This window comes from Rhea americana, unplaced genomic scaffold (genome assembly GCF_003343005.1).
Source record: "Rhea americana isolate MKP2758 unplaced genomic scaffold, rheAme1 scaffold_140, whole genome shotgun sequence".
NCBI lineage: Eukaryota > Metazoa > Chordata > Aves > Rheiformes > Rheidae > Rhea > Rhea americana.
Genome location: NW_028185484.1, coordinates 1,559,762 through 1,568,691, shown reverse-complemented (window position 1 = coordinate 1,568,691; position 8,930 = coordinate 1,559,762).

Genomic DNA, 8,930 nt, shown 5'->3' with positions numbered 1-8,930 from the left:
GACAAAAAACAATATGGTCATGGCTGCAATGTGACAAGCACACAATTTTGGTAAGAATTAATAATTTTATTAGGATAGTTGAAAACCCTCCTCTATGTCACTTTAACATAGACTAGCCCAAGTCTCCTGCCTAGAGTTTTATAGTCTTCCTGATTTATAAAATCTTCCTGATTACGTCTCAGGATGTAGGCTTCCCGTTCTGTCTCTGAGGCATTCTTTGCTGTAGGGGCCTTTTATTTGTCTGCTTCTTTGAAGCTCACCGTCTGCTGCCTGTTCCCATCTCACTCTGCTCTCTCTGCCTGACATATGTGAAGCTTGAATATTTTCCCTCACAGATATTGCCTGCTTACTGCAATCTTTAAAAATAAATCAAGCCAGACAATAGTCATGATTAATGGCCTCGCTTAAAAGCAGAGCATCAGTCAACAGTCTATTACCCAGCTTGGCTGTGGTATCCAGCGCCATGGCTGAGTCCTCCCTTACTGTTCCCTTTTCCTTTTTTCTGTGTCATCTTTCCATCTTTCCTCTTTTCTTTTTCTTTTTTCTTTTTTTCTTTTTCTTTTTTTTTTTTTTTTTTTNGGATCCAGCTGTCAATGGTTACTCTGTGAAACAGTTCTCTCCTCACTCTGGGACAGATGGAGCTTATCAAAATGATAAAGGGGAAAACAGACTGTATTAGTTTAACTCTGTTGATGAAAAAAGCATCTCTGGACTTACATGGGTATGGTCATGTGGAACAGGGCCAGTAGGAGAGAAAACAGAAGTAGAGGAGACCAGGATGATCTTTCTGGGGAGGGTAAGAGGTTTTGCACCATTCCTAGAAAATGTTACTGCTGTCCCTGCTCCCTTCAGAGTTGTTCATCAAACAAAATCTCTCTCTGATAGGGCTCCATAGCTTTGGAGATGTTTTTTATGGATACATGGATGGGCTCCTGCAGCAGGAGCTGAATGGGGAACCTTATAAGGTTGCTTTCTTTGAGAGCTCTGCTGCTGTGCTGCTCTGTRACCTTGGGTAAATCACTTCATTCCATGGCTTTCAATTTCTTCCCTTCATCTTGTCTACTGTGATGGCTTTTTTAGGGTAAAGATGATCTTTTCATTGCACATTGCTCAATCCAGCAGAGTCTTGATTTCCTGTCAGGCTTTGGAATGGTACTGTAAGGCCAACAACAGCAAAGCCATCCCAGTCCATAAATGAAAGGGCAATCACAGAGGACAGAGATAGCTGAATTTTTTAATATCACACCCAGATTAGAGACTCTCTTCTGAGGTTGCCAACTGTAGAGTTAATTTTGCAAGTGAATATTTTCTCTGGACTGTCACTCACGCACCAGTAGTCTATTGTTCCTTCAAGGAAAAACAAAAGAAAAACTCTAGCTGTAAAAAGTAGAAAAGAAAGGGATGATTGTTGTCCTGGAATATGACCCAGAATCATTCAACTTCAAAACCTAGAGCAAGCTTTTTTTTAGTGCAGTCTTATCTGTYAGTACCTTATTCAAGGCAATAATTGCCCATCTGAGACTCAAAAGGGAAATCATTAGGTTTGCATGTATCACTTTTGGTGCCTCTCACCAACAAAACATGATGGTATGAAAAGGCAAAAAGATTAAAAAAAAAGAAAAGAAAAAAAGAAAACCACTTAAACTTCTGTAGAGATGCCTAGAGAAGTTACCCAGAAGTACTAAAAAGACCTTCTAGTGATTAGACAGCTGTGAGCTGGCAGAAGCCAAGCAGACCTCAATAGACAAGACTTAAAAAGTTGCTATTGTTTTTTTAAAAAAATGATTTAGAGATGGGTAGGAGAAAAGAGATTGGAAAATGTGCCTGTCTTAATTCACTTTCCCACTCCTCCCCTCTGTAGAACAATAAAATTGCAGTACATGCACCTACCATAACCTAACTGTACCTGATTCTGACTGCAAATCTGGATTAAGACAAAAGACTACCTCTTTTTTTTGTATTGTGCCTTTTGAAGTCAGGGTAGCCACACTGAGCTGGATATTCAGCATGGTTAATGCAGTGCCAAAGCAACCGTGTTTTGCAGGAGGCATTTCAGCATACAAAGTGGGCAAAAGGAAGACCRTGAAGATCATGGGCACTCTGAAATTAAGCCGTAGCGGGAGATGCGAATTTGTCTGTTGTTACCCAGAGTGTTCTTCATGGCTGAATCCTAAAGCAAAACTGAGTTAGGCAGTCCTAGCTTGTCCTTTCCCTTTATCGGTTTCACACACTGTTTTTTTATATATATATATATATATATATATATACATATACATGTATAGATATATGTGTGTGTGTGTGTGTGCGCGTGCGCGCACGTGTGTGTATATATATATATATATATATGTGCATATGTGTGTATGTATATATTCACTTTCAAGCTCTAGGAGGCTTGTTTCCACCCACCAGCCTATGGCTAGTCAATTAAACGCTAGCCTGTGTGGAGTCCGGTCTCCCAAATGAGCTCAGAGGTGTGTGACAGAAGGTTATTCAGGGTGCATAGTGAAAAGGCACTTAACCTTGAACCAAAACATTTTGAAAATCATTGAAATTCATGCATAAGAAATTGATTCCATTTTTTTTTCAAGGGTAGTATAAATTGCAGAGAAATCTTTTTTTTGAAGAAGAAGAAGAATGAGATTAGTATTCATGGAATACAAGAGAGAGAATCTGGCCCTGGAATTCTCCAGAGAGCAGTTTTCTTGAAGAGGAAGCACAGTCAACACATAAGTCCACTAATGAGATAAATGCAAACAGGAATAGCACACTCTGTTCCAGGCTGGATATAGACATTCTCAAGGAAAGAAAAATACATGTTGTGCTAATAATTTGTATGTCAGTACCCAACAAACACTTCCAGCTGGCATCTTATGCATATGGAGAGACAAGAATTGTATGGTAGAAGGAAAGTTGGTACAGAGAATTATTATTATTATAGCTTTCATAAGTTTGTCACATCTTGGAAGAAAAATAGATAAAACAGTTTGCACTATGTGTCCAACCTAAGCCTTAGATTTTCCTTCCTAAAAAATTGTTTATTACTTTTGCCTGACACATAATAATCTAACATTATGTGATTATTGTAATTAGTGAACTTTCTAGAAGATGAACTGTCGTTACAAGTCAGCTGTAAAAGTGGATTTCATTTTGGGATAGATGAGGCTATCTAAATTCTGTCTCACTAGTTCTTTACACAAGATTTTTATCCAAACTGGAGGAATTGATGGGAGCTCAGCCGACAGTTTAAAGATAAAATATTATACAGAAGTATCTCTGGTTGATGACTTTCCTTGCAAAAAATACTTTGTATTGATTCTAGGGAGTCAGTTTTGTTGGCACACACAACCTTTTTGACTGGTAGGTGGAAGACAGCACAATATCCTGGATATTTCAAATGGTACTAGACATCTTTGTTTAGACAACTAAATCAACTGCTTGTCCTCCATTGACTGTAATAGAACATCTAACCATGAAAACATAAATCCCAATCTCATCTCAAACTATAAAGTTTAATAAAAGTAAAATAATCCTTGGTGAGGCTGAATCAGGGTGCTGGTGAAACACTGTAGCAAAGCCAAAATGGAGAAACAGGAAAAGGGCAACTTCAACAAAATCAAAAGTGTATTTGATTCATCTGCACTAGCAGATGTACCAGCAAAGTGAAGGGTAATTCTGAAACAGTTCTGTCTAAGGACACTACATGGGCTCCTGGGCTGAATCATTTTTATCCAGCCTGAGGAAATTTCAAAGCTAGAAAAGACTTGCTGACTTCATAACAACCTCTCTTAACTTTTAAAAACTTTGACCTGATCTCCTTTGTGATACAGACTATTAAATTCTCCCAACAATTCCTGTAGCTACCCAAGGGTGAGTGCTTTTCTAACAATATATCTTTCGAAATACTCCCAGCCTTTCCATAAAGACTTGAGATGATAGAAAAGGCAATCTATTCCCATGGCTGTTTATCCTAATAGTTATGTTTGTAGTGTATTTTTGGTCTCATCATATCTATCTTTGGATTCCAGGTCCTGGATTCTGTTCCAGCTTCGTGTGGCAAATGGAAGATCTCCCAACCAATGGAGTTATGCCAGCTCCCTCTGTTGCCCCTGTGACCTGCCTTATGTTAATAAAATTTAGCATTAAATTCTTTGCAGTTCRCCCACCAATATCTCATTTGGCAAGTCAGAGTGAAACTCTACTGGTTACACCTAGGATTCAAGTCTCTTTGAAAGCATTTAACAGGAGTTGTGCTTGATTAGACTGGAATTGATGTTGTGCATCCTGTTTCTGGTGAGGGAGTGCAGGTGAGTAAAAAGGGATGTCACTCCCAAGCTATATTCCTCCTATAATAAACAGGATGTGAAGGAGGCTCTTCTGGATGCTTCACAGACTAAGCATCATGTGGCTTGACACTTCCCCAACTTAGTTTTTCAACAGCGTACTGGGATCACTGTCAGTCCTGGACATCCCAGGTGTGCTCAGCTGAAACATACCTCTTCGCCAGAGCTGCTTGCCTCTGTAATAGCCCTGCCACCTCTCATTAGCACCTTCCCAAAGGCAATCCAAACAGACACCGCCATCCCAGTGCAGCCCAGCCGAAGTCATTTCCATGAGACAGCAGAATTCATTATGAATGAGCACCAGAGAAATCTGCAGCAGGCAGAAGATCAAGAAGTAAATGGGGAGAGACCTCAGAATACACCTCATGCATCTATAATACAATTACTTGCCAAAGGAAATGACAGCTTTGATGTGATTTTTTAAAATCTTTTTCCTACAGTAAGTTTCAGACTCCAAGCACAACATAGCACCTTCCAAGGGTGCTCGGATGAAGATGAAAGTGAATTCTAACCCAGCTGTTAGTTTGAAAGAGGTAGGACTTGACAACTCTGACTGCACCATTCTTTAACACTGCTCTGGACTTTATAGACTTAAAGTATGTCTTTTAAAAAGGGTAGGAGGAGACAGTGTGCCATACCTACCTGGGGAGAATTTACTTATCTTTCCAGTTATGGTTAAGTATGAGCTCAAATTGCTCATGATATTATCTAGGAGTGACAGAGAAAGTGAAAATTACATGTGTATGCATGTGTGTGTGTGTATATACATATATATATATATATATGTATATACACACACACACACACACACACACAAATATATATGCATGTATATATATATATATATAAAATATATATTCCTTCTCTAAAAGGTCCTGTGGATAAGTAAATTCTGTATTCTTTAAAGTTATGCATAGGAAAGCCTTGGGGAATTCTTTCCTGCTCTTCAGAGATGAGGATTCATAACTAACCAGGCTAATCAGGTCTACCCAATAAATACAGACATGCACATTTTTTTTTTTWAATGCTTCTGTAGGCTCACATCATGTCATCCCATTCTGCAACAAAGACTTCTCCCCAGACTAGAYACCTCACTTCTGTAGATACTTTTTTTGTGATTGTTTTGGTGTGTAATTGGGCTCTGGGTTGCAATGATGTTAGATGTGGAGAATGCACAACCTTTCTTTAGTRTGCAGCTGGGGTAGTGGATTTCTTCTTAGCCAGCAAGTGAGTGCCTGGGGATGTTTTAAAGTGCTTGTGTGGTCTGAAAAGGGACCCATTTTCCAGGCAGAGCTCAAACAGACATATTAACGTGTCTACTTCTCATTAGAAAGTGTCACTTGAACGCAATAAAAGGAGTGACCGCCCTACTAGCAAGGTGAAGAGATAGCCCAAGTGTTAACAGTCCTTACTGCCCACACCAAGTTCTTGCTCAAAGCCACAGCAGACATTAAGCAGTTTTCTCTCCCCACTGTCCTGYGTAAGGCCAGCGCCTGCTCACTAGCCCTGATTTTCCCAATATGAAGTCAGTGCTCTGAGCTGTTTCTCTGAGAATACATCAGTCTTTGTGTTCCAGGACACCATGGCTAGGTTCCTGCTCTCCAGTAGACTACTTTGTCTCCTTCTAGAGCAGCATCTCCTAGCTGCACTCTGTCGTACCATAGACAAGCCAGGATCTTGCAGCTTGCAAATGCCAGACTACCTAAAAGTGCAGAGAGACCAAGAACAACACYGATTGCTCTTCCTTGGGCTAGCACGGACTAATGCACTTTAAGATATGAACATTTCTGCCCATGGCTCCATGGACAAAGTCAGTTCAGGGCTGCCAGAATCTTCATGCGGGTTTGTGMAAARTGCCCACCCCAGAGGAATATGAGGSTATAATTTTCTGGTGCTSRCAAACTGCTTTGAGATGCCTGAACGGAAAAGATTTTCAAAGATTAAGAAAAGTGACGGGAATAGGCAGCGAAATAGTCATCTGCCACTTATTCRCTTTGCGGCCTACAGCAAATACTGCAGCACCCAGGTTCACCCCCTGTGAAAGGAGAAGACTCCGTGATTCGTCTCTAATACATATAAAGAAATGCACTGTAGTCATCTACTACTGAGTTAATCCCTTTAATAGAAAGAGGAAAACTGGCATTTTTAGGGCATGATTCATTTCTTCTTATTTATCTGGCTACTTTGAGAGGAGAAGTATCACCCTCTGGAAGTGCCTGTTGATTACAAAGGGAATTCAGGATGACTATCACAGATGACTATGTTTGTGTGATGAATCCCTTCTAAACTGCCTCATTATATGTGTATGCAGAGCCCAGAACAACAGGGCCCCAATCAGAGCTAAATGTTACTGTAATATCTATAATAATAAAGAGTAGCTGCTGCCGGGTGCAAGCTGTGTGTTTGGCTTCTCTGTGCGGTAGATTGCTACCTCAATGCTACGTCTGCTCCTGTTTACGTCCCCCTTGTTGTCACCAAAGCAGTCTTCAGAGGAAGCCTGGGGGAAAGTGTGACATGCACTGCACACAAGACACGGGCATGGTTTAAAATTTGTATTTAATGAGTTTATTAGGGCTTTGCAGGCCTTCTCCTGCAAAGGCRCCTGCACATGCTCTCACTGAAAGCCGGTAGCCGTGACAGACTTCAGTAGACAGCATGTTCCTGGAAACAAGAACCTCATTCACAGATAACAAATAAGATGTACTACTCACTGCTGCTGAGGAGTCACATTTGTTACAAGAGAGCAACTATTTTCCTCTCAGTTTTGACTGCTTCTAGGGCTTCTTGATGACTCTGCCCTAAGTCTTTGAACTAACCCAGAGGAGTGTGTTTCTGTGGGGTCCCATCTCTGGGACAGCAGTGTCAGAATCACCCTTGAGCAAGGACTTGTGTATGGGCTGTACCTACAACAGACGTTGAAAGCTCAAACTGCCCAACTGCTCCTCCATGGGGTAGGAGAAGACATAGATATTTCTTACCGACTTATACCAGTTCCAGTCCCATGAGAGCTTGCTCCATAAGCAGAGCAAAACCCTCTTCTCTTTTGCTTGCTTATGCCTTAAAAAGTCTTAATCTAAATACTACTTATCTATATGCAACTGTGTTKTTTAACTGTGACACTGCCATTACTCTCTGCACTGCTCTGGGATTTGCTTTGTGAGTGAGACGTGGTATGGAATAAAGTGCTCTTTTATTCTCYTGTTCTTCACGCCGAGTTATCTTAGTTCAGCTTTCCCTCCACTCCCCCATCACGGTTCTTYTGCTTGAGATCAGATCAACATACTTGGGCTGGTGGATGTGTGGTCTGAGTTTTATCAAATGAATCTCTCTGAACCTCTTATCACTGCTCCCGACACACTGCTTATGAATATGCATATGTTCAGTGACTGCTCACAAACAATAAAGCAGGACTACTGTGCCAGTTAGCAGCTGTTACCAAGCTGAATTCCAGCCTTCATCTACAATTGCACCGGGAGATGGTTTGTGTCAGAACAACCCTCACTCACAAAAAAAAAAAGCTATTTCTCATTTTTCAGTCATACAGCATGATTTCACTCATCATCACCAGCAACAATATTTCAGGCTTAATATTGCCCCCCACTTACAAAAGCAATGAATAGGAAGGTGTCTGTTGTGTCCTATCCATCACAGCAATAATATGTCAACATATAAACAGAGCAGCAAGGGATGGAGCAGCTGTCTGCAGGGAAACGAGTGTTGGGCTGCAGTACCGCTGGGCCTAATCAGTCTGGTGTCCTCCTCCTCCTTCGCCCACAAGTGYAAAGATTTAAAAACAAATGAAAGAAATATTGACTCTCTAGAAAAGGATGCAGCTGGTGTTACTTCAGCTGCCTTGGATGTCAYAGCATGAAGACCAACTTCGCAACTGGAGAAATGAGAAATTATATTTGTGTCCACAGGCAGAACAGTAGACTTTGCGTTTACAGCCTAAGACCTAGAGAACTGCACCTTTGCTCTGTCTCCACATCCCAGACAAAACCACTTGCTTCTTATATTCAAGCTTATTTTATTTGTTTACTTGATTTCTGTAAGACCAGGACCAGAAGCTTCCTGCATACACACTTTTTTCCCTCTAAACTCCCAATCTATAAGTCAGACTTTAAAAAGAAATGCAAAATCTACTATCCTGAAGATAAAATCAAAAGAATCAGCAAGACCAAACCTGTGGCTGTCTTTGGCACGTGGCACCTCTCTGCCCTGCCAGCCCTCCTCTGTTTTCCTTCCACAGAGACCCTGCACAGATATTCCTTTCTCCCTCAGATGGTGCATTGCTTATTACCTTCAGAATCATGAAGGCAGGAGAATTTTGGACTTACAAAACCTTCTTCATTTTCAAAAACTTGAGTTGGTCAGGACAATGAACAGCTCTATTGATTTAGGTCTTTCTCTGTCCAACTGACCAGAGACTCTACATAAAAACATTCCTATCGAAAAGGACGTATGAGAAGCATTTTGGCTTCAATACGCTAGTGTGTTTCAGTGAAACAGCTGTGCGGGAGGATGCCAACAAGCAAGAGACCCTCCTCTGTATAATACAACACCCAGGTTCCCAACACAACCAGCAAAGAC